The sequence below is a fragment of the Oncorhynchus mykiss genome, chromosome 9 (genome assembly GCF_013265735.2).
Source record: "Oncorhynchus mykiss isolate Arlee chromosome 9, USDA_OmykA_1.1, whole genome shotgun sequence".
NCBI classification, from domain to species: Eukaryota; Metazoa; Chordata; class Actinopteri; order Salmoniformes; family Salmonidae; genus Oncorhynchus; species Oncorhynchus mykiss.
In genome coordinates, this window is record NC_048573.1 from 78,338,205 (window position 1) to 78,351,471 (window position 13,267).

The window sequence follows — 13,267 nt, forward strand, 5'->3', positions numbered from 1 at the left end:
CTGACACCTGATACAGTTAGGTCCTAAAGCTGAAATTGAAAATGGGGAAATTACACACTCTAATTGTTTAATATGTTTTACATTTTGTCAGGAAATGCAGCTCCGTCTCAGGTTCTGCTGTGGTGCTGTGGTTACACAGCCTTTCCTCTACAGGGAGACAGGTTCTGCTGTGGTGCTGTGGTTACACAGCCTTTCCTCTACAGGGAGCCAGGTTCTGCTGTGGTGCTGTGGTTACACAGCCTTTCCTCTACAGGGAGCCAGGTTCTGCTGTGGTGCAGTGGTTACACAGCCTTTCCTCTACAGGGAGACAGGTTCTGCTGTGGTGCAGTGGTTACACAGCCTTTCCTCTACAGGGAGCCAGGTTCTGCTGTGGTGCTGTGGTTACACAGCCTTTCCTCTACAGGGAGCCAGGTTCTGCTGTGGTGCTGTGGTTACACAGCCTTTCCTCTACAGGGAGCCAGGTTTCCCTGTGTCTTCCCTTCTCAATGGCAAGGCTGTGCTCACTGAGCCTGTAATTTGTCAAGGTTTTTTTAAATGTTTTAAAGGTTTTGTTCAGTAACCATGGTCAAATATTTAGCCACGGTGTACTGTTGATTTAGGGCCAGATAGTACTGCTTTGTGCTTGTGTTTCCCAGTAAGCAATGTAGTGTTGTTTGACTGTTGTAATTTGGTTTATTCTGATTGATTAGATGTTCTGGTCCTGAGGCTTCAGTGTGTTAATAGAACAGGTTTGTGGCCCCAGGGCCAGCTGGATGAGGGGACTGAGGCTTCTGTGTGTTAGTAGAACAGGTTTGTGGCCCCAGGGCCAGCTGGATGAGGGATATTTGAGATGTTTCCAAAACTGAATTGCTCTTTTTTGAGTTTTTATTATTAGTGGATATTGGCCTAATTCTGCCCTGCATGCATTGTTTGTAGTTTTCCTCTGGACATGCAGGGGTGTTTGTCCCATTTGGTGAAATCTTGTTTTGCAAGTGGACCCCACACCTCGCTGCCATAAAGTGCAATTGGTTCAATGACACATTCATTTAGTTTTAGACAAATTTTAATAGGTATTTCAATTTGAATTTGTTTTCTTAATGATGTAGAATGCATGTTTCTCTCTCACTTCATTCACTGCCTCATTAAGGTGTCCAGTTGAGCTTATTTTAAACCTCAGTAATTGTAGTGTGCAGTACTCTCTATATTTTGTACTAATTGAGAACTTTGGTCTAATTCCCTGAGATCTGGATCTTCTCTGGAAAATAATGATCATTTTCTGTATTTTTGGCTTTGCCATCTCTCCCTCTATATATATCTCTCCATCCCTCCATCTCTCCATCCCTCCATCCCTCCATCTCTCCATCCCTCCATCCCTCCATCCCTCCATCCCTCCATCCCTCCATCCCTCCATCCCTCCATCTCTCCATCTCTCCCTCTATATATATCTCTCCATCTCTCCATCTCTCCCTCTATATATATATCTCCATCTCTCCATCTCTCCCTCTATATATATATCTCTCCATCTCTCCATCTCTCCCTCTATATATATCTCTCCATCCCTCCATCTCTCCCTCTATATATATATCTCTCCATCTCTCCATCTCTCCCTCTATATATATCTCTCCATCCCTCCATCTCTCCCTCTATATATATATCTCTCCATCTCTCCATCTCTCCCTCTATATATATATCTCTCCATCTCTCCATCTCTCCCTCTATATATATCTCTCCATCTCTCCATCCCTCCATCCCTCCATCCCTCCATCCCTCCATCTCTCCCTCTATATATATCTCTCCATCCCTCCATCCCTCCATCTCTCCCTCTATATATCTCTCCATCTCTCCATCCCTCCATCCCTCCATCCCTCCATCTCTCCCTCTATATATATCTCTCCATCTCTCCATCCCTCCATCTCTCCATCCCTCCATCCCTCCATCCCTCCATCTCTCCCTCTATATATATCTCTCCATCCCTCCATCTCTCCCTCTATATATATCTCTCCATCCCTCCATCTCTCCATCTCTCCCTCTATATATATCTCTCCATCCCTCCATCTCTCCCTCTATATATATCTCTCCATCCCTCCATCTCTCCCTCTATATATATCTCTCCATCCCTCCATCTCTCCCTCTATATATATCTCTCCATCTCTCCATCTCTCCCTCTATATATATCTCTCCATCTCTCCATCTCTCCCTCTATATATATCTCTCCATCCCTCCATCTCTCCCTCTATATATATCTCTCCATCCCTCCATCTCTCCCTCTATATATATCTCTCCATCCCTCCATCTCTCCCTCTATATATATCTCTCCATCCCTCCATCTCTCCCTCTATATATATCTCTCCATCCCTCCATCTCTCCCTCTATATATATCTCTCCATCCCTCCATCTCTCCCTCTCTATATATATCTCCATCCCTCCATCTCTCCATCTCTCCATCTCTCCCTCTATATATCTCTCCATCCCTCCATCTCTCCCTCTATATATATCTCTCCATCCCTCCATCTCTCCCTCTATATATATCTCTCCATCTCTCCATCTCTCCCTCTATATATATCTCTCCATCTCTCCATCTCTCCCTCTATATATATCTCTCCATCCCTCCATCTCTCCCTCTATATATATCTCTCCATCCCTCCATCTCTCCCTCTATATATATCTCTCCATCCCTCCATCTCTCCCTCTATATATATATCTCTCCATCCCTCCATCTCTCCCTCTATATATATATCTCTCCATCCCTCCATCTCTCCCTCTATATATATATCTCTCCATCCCTCCATCTCTCCCTCTATATATATCTCTCCATCCCTCCATCTCTCCATCTCTCCATCTCTCCATCTCTCCATCTCTCCATCCCTCCATCCCTCCATCTCTCCCTCTATATATATCTCTCCATCCCTCCATCTCTCCCTCTATATATATCTCTCCATCCCTCCATCTCTCCCTCTATATATATCTCTCCATCCCTCCATCTCTCCCTCTATATATATCTCCATCCCTCCATCTCTCCCTCTATATATATCTCTCCATCCCTCCATCTCTCCCTCTATATATATCTCTCCATCCCTCCATCTCTCCATCTCTCCATCTCTCCCTCTATATATCTCTCCATCTCTCCATCTCTCCATCTCTCTCCCTCTATATATATATCTCCATCCCTCCATCTCTCCCTCTATATATATCTCTCCATCCCTCCATCTCTCCCTCTATATATATCTCTCCATCTCTCCATCTCTCCCTCTATATATATCTCTCCATCCCTCCATCTCTCCCTCTATATATCTCTCCATCTCTCCCTCTATATATATCTCTCCATCCCTCCATCTCTCCCTCTATATATATCTCTCCATCCCTCCATCTCTCCCTCTATATATCTCTCCATCCCTCCATCTCTCCCTCTATATATCTCTCCATCCCTCCCTCTATATATATCTCTCCATCTCTCCCTCTATATATATCTCTCCATCCCTCCATCTCTCTCCCTCTATATATCTCTCCATCCCTCCATCTCTCCATCTCTCTCCCTCTATATATCTCTCCATCTCTCCCTCTATATATATCTCTCCATCCCTCCATCTCTCCCTCTATATATATCTCTCCATCCCTCCATCTCTCCCTCTATATATATCTCTCCATCCCTCCATCTCTCTCCCTCTATATATATCTCTCCATCCCTCCATCTCTCTCCCTCTATATATATCTCTCCATCCCTCCATCTCTCTCCCTCTATATATCTCTCCATCCCTCCATCTCTCCCTCTATATATATCTCTCCATCCCTCCATCTCTCCCTCTATATATATCTCTCCATCCCTCCATCTCTCCCTCTATATATATCTCTCCATCCCTCCATCTCTCCCTCTATATATATATCTCTCCATCCCTCCATCTCTCCCTCTATATATATCTCTCCATCCCTCCATCTCTCCCTCTATATATATCTCTCCATCCCTCCATCTCTCCCTCTATATATATCTCTCCATCCCTCCATCTCTCCCTCTATATATCTCTCCATCCCTCCATCTCTCTCCCTCTATATATATCTCTATCCCTCCATCTCTCTCCCTCTATATATCTCTCCATCCCTCCATCTCTCTCCCTCTATATATATATCTCTCCATCCCTCCATCTCTCCCTCTATATATATCTCTCCATCCCTCCATCTCTCTCCCTCTATATATCTCTCCATCCCTCCATCTCTCCCTCTATATATATCTCTCCATCCCTCCATCTCTCCCTCTATATATATCTCTCCATCCCTCCATCTCTCCCTCTATATATATCTCTCCATCCCTCCATCTCTCCCTCTTTCTCGCCCTCTCTTTTCCCCATCTCGCCCTTTCTCCATCCCTCCATCTCCTTTCAGATGGTAGACTGGAAGAGCATGTGGGAATGAGTCTACCTGACCTCTAACCCTAGTGGTGTCTAGTAGAATATAAGCACATGGTAATCCACCATTCCCATTTGTGTGAATATTATCTGTAGTTGTAGGTCTTTCAGGCCAGATAGTGTTTTATATTGTTGTATTGGAGAGGTAATAAATATTTAACATATCACAAAGTGAATTTAGTGTTTCAGTTCCCTACTTTGCCAGTGTCATCCACCAGGGGGCGCTGAGAGCATGAAGGAACACTGGGATGAGACCACTTGAGTCAAGATGGGTTGGTTGCTTAGTAACAAAACAGACACGGTGAACAACCATGGAGCGAAACAGACAGAGTTGGCTCAGATTGTTGACATGTAAACTGTATTTAGTCTCCAGAATGAATGAGCACTTGTCTGTCAAATACATGGTTATAGTTGTGAGTTAGCGAGCTAGAAAATGTTATCCATATTAGCATGAATATGAAATCAGTCAAAACAACTCAAAACAAGACATGGTATCAAGAACAAGATGAAACGAGCTGCAAGGAGTCACGATTCCCCACATGTCAGTTTCTTGTCCTTGTTGGTATCTATCTGGCCACCCAGAATCAGGGCAGTTTCTTGTCCTTGTTGGTATCTATCTGGCCACCCAGAATCAGGGCAGTTTCTTGTCCTTGTTGGTATCTATCTGGCCACCCAGAATCAGGGCAGTTTAAAGTCCTTGTTGGTATCTATCTGGCCACCCAGAATCAGGGCAGTAGTTTCTTGTCCTTGTTGGTATCTATCTGGCCACCCAGAATCAGGGCAGTAGTTTAAAGTCCTTGTTGGTATCTATCTGGCCACCCAGAATCAGGGCAGTAGTTTAAAGTCCTTGTTGGTATCTATCTGGCCACCCAGAATCAGGGCAGTAGTTTAAAGTCCTTGTTGGTATCTATCTGGCCACCCAGAATCAGGGCAGTAGTTTAAAGTCCTTGTTGGTATCTATCTGGCCACCCAGAATCAGGGCAGTAGTTTAAAGTCCTTGTTGGTATCTATCTGGCCACCCAGAATCAGGGCAGTTTAAAGTCCTTGTTGGTATCTATCTGGCCACCCAGAATCAGGGCAGTTTAAAGTCCTTGTTGGTATCTATCTGGCCACCCAGAATCAGGGCAGTTTAAAGTCCTTGTTGGTATCTATCTGGCCACCCAGAATCAGGGCAGTTTAAAGTCCTTGTTGGTATCTATCTGGCCACCCAGAATCAGGGCAGTTTAAAGTCCTTGTTGGTATCTATCTGGCCACCCAGAATCAGGGCAGTTTAAAGTCCTTGTTGGTATCTATCTGGCCACCCAGAATCAGGGCAGTTTAAAGTCATTGTTGGTATCTATCTATCTTCTGCCCCATTGAAGAAAATGCATCGTTTTCCTGACATTGTCAGGTAACCAACCCATCCACAGGTCAAATCCTAATGTCAGCTAAGAAATATTATACGAGATAAAGTATTGTAATGAAACAGGCAGGGAGAAGGTCTCGAACCCTCAACCTTCTAGTCCGAAGTCCAGCGCGCTATCGACTGCCCCAAAAGCTCGAGTGGTGGAGTCGATATCCGCGCTTATAAACCCAGGGTCCTTACACTATTATAACATACATTACTTCTGATTCATCTGAAATACACTGATAAAATCTGGGGAAAATAAAACAACTGGGTTTGGAGAGACAACTGGGGTTGGAGAGACAACGTACGGATGTTGGTGTTCCTGCTGCACCTGACGCTGTTGTCAAGAGAACTGGGATCTCTGGAACAAACAAGGTCAAATCATGACGTCAGGGATTTTCAGGTCAGAGCTCTAGGAAGATGCCCGAATTTCCGAGTTGACCATTTAAAACTATACTTTTTTTAATTTTTAATTTTTTAATTTTATTTATTTCACCTTTATTTAACCAGGTAGGCTAGTTGAGAACAAGTTCTCATTTGCAACTGCGACCTGGCCAAGATAAAGCATAGCAGTGTGAACAGACAACAACAGAGTTACACATGGAGTAAACAATTAACAAGTCAATAACACAGTAGAAAAAAAGAGAGTCTATATACATTGTGTGCAAAAGGCATGAGGAGGTAGGCGAATAATTACAATTTAGCAGATTAACACTGGAGTGATAAATGATCAGATGGTCATGTACAGGTAGAGATATTGGTGTGCAAAAGAGCAGAAAAGTAAATAAATAAAAACAGTATGGGGATGAGGTAGGTAAAAATGGGTGGGCTATTTACCGATAGACTATGTACAGCTGCAGCGATCGGTTAGCTGCTCAGATAGCAGATGTTTGAAGTTGGTGAGGGAGATAAGTCTCCAACTTCAGCGATTTTTGCAATTCGTTCCAGTCACAGGCAGCAGAGAACTGGAACGAAAGGCGGCCAAATGAGGTCAGGCTTTAGGGATGATCAGTGAGATACACCTGCTGGAGCGCGTGTTACGGGTGGGTGTTGCCATCGTGACCAGTGAACTGAGATAAGGCGGAGCTTTACCTAGCAAGGACTTGTAGATGACCTGGAGCCAGTGGGTCTGGCGACGAATATGTAGCGAGGGCCAGCCGACTAGAGCATACAGGTCGCAGTGGTGGGTGGTATAAGGTGCTTTAGTGACAAAACGGATGGCACTGTGATAAACTGCATCCAGTTTGCTGAGTAGAGTGTTGGAAGCAATTTTGTAGATGACATCGCCGAAGTCGAGGATCGGTAGGATAGTCAGTTTTACTAGGGTAAGTTTGGCGGCGTGAGTGAAGGAGGCTTTGTTGCGGAAAAGAAAGCCGACTCTAGATTTGATTTTCGATTGGAGATGTTTGATATGAGTCTGGAAGGAGAGTTTACAGTCTAGCCAGACACCTAGGTACTTATAGATGTCCACATATTCAAGGTCGGAACCATCCAGGGTGGTGATGCTAGTCAGGCGTGCTGGTGCAGGCAGCGAACGGTTGAAAAGCATGCATTTGGTTTTACTAGCGTTTAAGAGCAGTTGGAGGCCACGGAAGGAGTGCTGTATGGCATTGAAGCCCGTTTGGAGGTTAGATAGCACAGTGTCCAAGGACGGGCCGGAAGTATATAGAATGGTGTCGTCTGCGTAGAGGTGGATCAGTGAATCGACCCGCAGCAAGAGCAACGTCATTGATATATACAGAGAAAAGAGTCGGTCCGAGAATTGAACCCTGTGGCACCCCCATAGAGACTGCCAGAGGACCGGACAGCATGCCCTCCGATTTGACACACTGAACTCTGTCTGCAAAGTAGTTGGTGAACCAGGCAAGGCAGTCATCAGAAAAACCGAGGCTACTGAGTCTGCCGATAAGAATATGGTGATTTTGACAGAGTCAAAAGTTTGATGAAGACAGCTGCACAGTACTGTCTTTTATCGATGGCGGTTATGATATCGTTTAGTACCTTGAGCGTGGCTGAGGTGCACCCGTGACCGGCTCGGAAACCAGATTGCACAGCGGAGAAGGTACGGTGGGATTCGAGATGGTCAGTGACCTGTTTGTTGACTTGGCTTTCGAAGACCTTAGATAGGCAGGGCAGGATGGATATAGGTCTGTAACAGTTTGGGTCCAGGGTGTCTCCCCCTTTGAAGAGGGAGATGTCTGCGGCAGCTTTCCAATCCTTGGGGATCTCAGAAAATATGAAAGAGAGGTTGAACAGGCTGGTAATAGGGGTTGCGACAATGGCGGCGGATAGTTTCAGAAATAAAGGGTCCAGATTGTCAAGCCCAGCTGATTTGTACGGGTCCAGGTTTTGCAACTCTTTCAGAACATCTGCTATCTGGATTTGGGTAAAGGAGAACCTGGAGAGGCTTGGGTGAGTAGCTGCGGGGGGGGGGGCGGAGCTGTTGGCCGAGGTTGGAGTAGCCAGGCGGAAGGCATGGCCAGCCGTTGAGAAATGCTTGTTGAAGTTTTCGGTAATCATGGATTTATCGGTGGTGACCGTGTTACCTAGCCTCAGTGCAGTGGGCAGCTGGGAGGAGGTGCTCTTGTTCTCCATGGACTTCAGTGTCCCAGAACTTTTTGGAGTTGGAGCTACAGGATGCAAACTTCTGCCTGAAGAAGCTGGCCTTAGCTTTCCTGACTGACTGCGTGTATTGGTTCCTGACTTCCCTGAACAGTTGCATATCGCGGGGATTATTCAATGCTATTGCAGTCCGCCACAGGATGTTTTTGTGCTGGTCGAGGGCAGTCAGGTCTGGAGTGAACCAAGGGCTATATCTGTTCTTAGTTCTGCATTTTTTGAACGGAGCATGCTTATCTAAAATGGTGAGGAAGTTACTTTTAAAGAATGACCAGGCATCCTCAACTGACGGGATGAGGTCAATGTCCTTCCAGGATACCCGGGCCAGGTCGATTAGAAAGGCCTGCTCACAGAAGTGTTTTAGGGAGTGTTTGACAGTGATGAGGGGTGGTCGTTTGACTGCGGCTCCGTAGCGGATACAGGCAATGAGGCAGTGATCGCTGAGATCCTGGTTGAAGACAGCGGAGGTGTATTTGGAGGGCCAGTTGGTCAGGATGACGTCTATGAGGGTGCCCTTGTTTACAGATTTAGGGTTGTACCTGGTGGTTTCCTTGATGATTTGTGTGAGATTGAGGGCATCTAGCTTAGATTGTAGGATTGCCGGGGTGTTAAGCATATCCCAGTTTAGGTCACCTAACAGAACAAACTCTGAAGCTAGATGGGGGGCGATCAATTCACAAATGGTGTCCAGGGCACAGCTGGGAGCTGAGGGGGGTCGGTAGCAGGCGGCAACAGTGAGAGACTTATTTCTGGAGAGAGTAATTTTTAAAATGAGTAGTTCGAACTGTTTGGGTATGGACCTGGAAAGTATGACATTACTTTGCAGGCTATCTCTGCAGTAGACTGCAACTCCTCCCCCTTTGGCAGTTCTATCTTGACGGAAAATGTTATAGTTGGGTATGGAAATCTCAGAATTTTTGGTGGCCTTCCTGAGCCAGGATTCAGACACGGCAAGGACATCAGGGTTAGCAGAGTGTGCTAAAGCAGTGAGTAAAACAAACTTAGGGAGGAGGCTTCTGATGTTGACATGCATGAAACCAAGGCTTTTTCGATCACAGAAGTCAACAAATGAGGGTGCCTGGGGACATGCAGGGCCTGGGTTTACCTCCACACCACCCGCGGAACAGAGGAGGAGTAGGATGAGGGTGCGGCTAAAGGCTATCAAAATTGGTCGCCTAGAGCGTTGGGGACAGAGAATAAAAGGAGCAGATTTCTGGGCATGGTAGAATATATTCAGGGCATAATGCGCAGACAGGGGTATGGTGGGGTGCGGGTACAGCGGAGGTAAGCCCAGGCACTGGGTGATGATGAGAGAGGTTGTATCTCTGGACATGCTGGTTGTAATGGGTGAGGTCACCGCATGTGTGGGAGGTGGGACAAAGGAGGTATCAGGGGTATGAAGAGTGGAACTAGGGGCTCCATTGTAAACTAAAACAATGATAACTAACCTGAACAACAGTAAACAAGGCATATTGACATTTGAGAGAGACATACAGCGAGGCATACAGTAATCACAGGTGTTGAATTGGGAGAGCTAGCTAAACAGTAGGTGAGACAACAACAGCTAATCAGCTAGCACAACAACAGCTGGTAAAATGGCGTTGACTAGGCAGGGAGGGTCGGATTAACTACACACAGAGCCTGAGTGCGGCTGGGGCCGACAGATAAAACATAAACAAGCAGAATGGAGTACTGTGATTAATGGACAGTCCAGCATGCATCAGCTATGTAGCCAAGTGATCAGTGTCAAGGGGGCAGCGGTGGATGGGGCAGGGAAGCTAAACAGGTGAGTATTATCCAGGTTAAAAAAACTGGCTGGCTGTGCAGAAGGTAAAGCCGCTAGCAGTGGCTAACAATGACTAAATAGCTTGTAGCTAGTTAGCTGGTTAGCTTCTGGAGGTTCTTGAATGTGTTCTAAAAATTACAAATAATAGCGATTCCGTATCACATTGGGTGAGGCAGGTTACCGGAAGGTATAATCGAATTAAAAATCGAAAAGACATTGAAAGTAAATATGGGTCCAGTGAGTGGTTGGGACGCGGCGATTCAGACAGTTAGCAGGCCTGTGCTAACAAGCTAACAGTTAGTAGGCCGGGGCTAAATGTAACAGTATAAATTTAAACCGTCCCCTCGCCCATACCCGGGCGCGAACCAGGGACTTTCTGCACACATCAACAGTCACCCTCGAAGCATCGTTACCCATCGCTCCACAAAAGCCGCGGCCCTTGCAGAGCAAGGGGAACTACTACTTCAAGGTCTCAGAGCAAGTGACGTCACTGATTGAAACGCTATTTAGCGCCCACGCTAACTAAGCTAGCCGTTTCACATCCGTTACACTCACCCCCCTTTTGACCTTCCTCCTTTTTCCGCAGCAACCAGTAATCCGGGTCACGGCACCAATGTAAAGTTAGTCTTTGGGGGACGTCGCGATGGGGTGAGTCTGTTTATGCCTCTTCATGCGGTGACATCGATAGACCTGTCGTGGGTCCGGATATTGTAGCCCAGGAGTATGCTTCGGTGGTAGCACAGGAGCTCTGGCCGGGCTAGCTTCAAGCTAAGTGGATGGAAACGCTAGGAGTAATCATCCGGGGTTGCGGTTAGCTAGTTAGCTAGTTGTGAAGATCCAGCTGAAAATGTTCCGTTTGCGGTGGGAATCCGGTGGGAATCCGGGGATAAAAATAATAGGTCCGTTATGCTCTGGTTAGAGCTTTCCGAGCTAAAGGTTAGCTGATGACCTCTAGCAATGGTTTGCTGGTAGTTAGCTGGCTAGCTTCAGTTGAAAGGTTCCGGATCCGAAGTAAATATAAATACTTTAGAAAAAAAAGCAGATCCGCGCTACATTGGGTGAGGCGGGTTGCAGGAGAGTATTTAGATGTTGAGGTATAGCAAAATGTTTTAAAAGATATGCAAAGAAAAATATGTAAAAAAACGATATATACAAGGGACACGACAAGACGTCTGACTGCTACGCCATCTTGGATGGCCCCAGTCGGAGCTTGTTTTTATGAGTTCCCAGTTGTTTTGAGTGCGGTAATGTGTCCAATCGTGTGATTGGGGTCGCAATTCAGGCCGTTCTGCAGGAACCCCTCATTTTGCTTCTATTGGTCCGTTTTTACGCTCCAGTACAGTAGGTGGCGTTAATGCACAATTAGGTTGGATGCCAGCCGCCGATAAACCTCACAGAAGAAGGGGTGCGGGCGACTACGGTAGCTAGCTAGCCGGACACCGGTACGGCACATTGACCGTTTTTTCACCTTGTCAGCTCAGGGATTCGAACCAGTGACCTTTCAGGTTACTGACCCAACGCTCTTAACCTCTAGGCTATCTGCCAACCATGACAGACAGTTGGTGCTTAGTGGACTCAATGCTCCGTCACTAGTATAATAAGAATGGGGAAGACTCAATGCTCCATCACTAGTATAATAAGAATGGGGAAGACTCAATGCTCCATCACTAGTATAATAAGAATGGGGAAGACTCAATGCTCCGTCACTAGTATAATAAGAATGGGGAAGACTCAATGCTCCGTCACTAGTATAATAAGAATGGGGAAGACTCATTGCTCCATCACTAGTATAATAAGAATGGGGAAGACTCATTGCTCCATCACTAGTATAATAAGAATGGGGAAGACTCAATGCTCCATCACTAGTATAATAAGAATGGGGAAGACTCTATGCTCCATCACTAGTATAATAAGAATGGGGAAGACTCAATGCTCCATCACTAGTATAATAAGAATGGGGAAGACTCAATGCTCCGTCACTAGTATAATAAGAATGGGGAAGACTCAATGCTCCGTCACTAGTATAATAAGAATGGGGAAGACTCAATGCTCCGTCACTAGTATAATAAGAATGGGGAAGACTCAATGCTCCGTCACTAGTATAATAAGAATGGGGAAGACTCAATGCTCCGTCACTAGTATAATAAGAATGGGGAAGACTCATTGCTCCATCTCTAGTATAATAAGAATGGGGAAGACTCATTGCTCCGTCACTAGTATAATAAGAATGGGGAAGACTCATTGCTCCGTCACTAGTATAATAAGAATGGGGAAGACTCAATGCTCCATCACTAGTATAATAAGAATGGGGAAGACTCAATGCTCCATCACTAGTATAATAAGAATGGGGAAGACTCAATGCTCCATCACTAGTATAATAAGAATGGGGGAGACTCAATGCTCCGTCACTAGTATAATAAGAATGGGGAAGACTCATTGCTCCGTCACTAGTATAATAAGAATGGGGAAGACTCAATGCTCCGTCACTAGTATAATAAGAATGGGGAAGACTCAATGCTCCGTCACTAGTATAATAAGAATGGGGAAAACTCAATGCTCCATCACTAGTATAATAAGAATGGGGGAGACTCATTGCTCCGTCACTAGTATAATAAGAATGGGGAAGACTCAATGCTCCATCACTAGTATAATAAGAATGGGGGAGAGAGCAAGAGCTCTCTTGGAGGTGGGACCAGTCGGTTTCTTCTAATCAATCAGATGAGGTTTTCATTTACCAGGATATTCTACACTGCTTGGTGACTATGGAAGTGTTTACCATGGGCAAATGATACATCAATATTATGTTTGCTATTCCTTTTCCTAAATGGGTATGCATGTTTTGTGACAAAATTAAAATGAGAAATACATACTAAATGATCATTTTCATGATTGAGAATGCATAAAGTCTGCCAATCTGAAAAACATAGCAAAGTGTTTATATTTAATTTCCATGGCACTATCCAGTACAACACTGACACATTTACAACCTAAATGTGAATGCTTCAATTACAAATCGTTTATCCTGTTTTCTATTTCATTTCCTTGTTGTGAGAGCAAGAACTGTATTCTCAATGGTATACTCTGTGTGGTTTAAGACTG